The sequence below is a fragment of the Diaphorina citri genome, unplaced genomic scaffold (assembly GCF_000475195.1).
Source record: "Diaphorina citri unplaced genomic scaffold, Diaci psyllid genome assembly version 1.1 scaffold985, whole genome shotgun sequence".
Classification (NCBI taxonomy): domain Eukaryota; kingdom Metazoa; phylum Arthropoda; class Insecta; order Hemiptera; family Psyllidae; genus Diaphorina; species Diaphorina citri.
In genome coordinates this window covers 1-1,100 of record NW_007378416.1, presented here as the reverse complement: position 1 = coordinate 1,100, position 1,100 = coordinate 1, and positions in this window count along the sequence as shown.

The window sequence follows — 1,100 nt, the reverse complement described above, 5'->3', positions numbered from 1 at the left end:
ACAAATCACCAATCCATATGAATTTCCCATTTTTGGTGCTTCCCCTATTGGCAGATGAACATGGAAATATGAAAAATTGAATAGGCCATAACTCCGGCCCTGGTTGACGGATCGAGCTCAATCTTATACCAAAGTACTACGTTCTTTAAGGCCTTTGATATGATGTATCACAAGTAGGGAGTTCTCATTTAAGATTTTAAAGTTGGCCCCCCTGGAGCCGCCACTGGCAGAGACAGAATTTTGAGAACCACTGCAAAAAATGGTTTTTTATAAGAAATAACTATATGCCAAATTTCAGGTTCCCATCTTTAGCCACTCAAAAAATATTCAAGGGTCCCCGGACTTTTGAAACACTCTGTATAAACGAGATAATCGCAAGACTCCATAACTATCGGAAAACAAGAAGGCGGATGAGAATTGTTTTTTGCACGTTTTTTGGTTTTATTTTATTTACAAAAATATATCAAAAACAAGGAAAAATCTTTGAAAAAGAGTCAAGGATAAAGTTAGGGAATGAGGAGAATGAAGGAAACAAAGGGAGAGAGATCAATAATAAGGAAGTTCATGAATGTTTCTGCCTTGAAACTAGAATTATTCACATTCATAATGACAGATTCAACAATCAATTTTGAAAGAGACAAGATTTTCACAAGAAAGTAGATTGATTGACGCCAAAGATTGACTCAGTACTTTGTGAGCAGTGATAATATGGCACTCACTTGTCTAATGAGACCGATAGTCTAAATTAAATGGAAGACCAAGTAGGCCTTCTTTCACCAAACCTGGGACTATTTCTGCATACATTCTGCACTCTCTAGGTCTAAAATTCAATGTTCCTGCATTCAAGACAGAGGCATAGTTAAAATTGACAGTACTTTAGTAAAGTACCGATTTAAGAGTTACCTACAGAGTTTATGGACAAATAGCTCCAAGTCCTTCTGAATAGATGAAATGACTAGGAAGAAGGTATGAAGGTTGAAGTGGCTTAGTGGTGGTAATTGTAACTGTAGCTACCTCCAAGATGTTCACTGCCACCGTAGGAAGAGTATCCTCCAGAGTATTCACCTCCGTAACCATGACCATAACCAGAGCCATAGCCA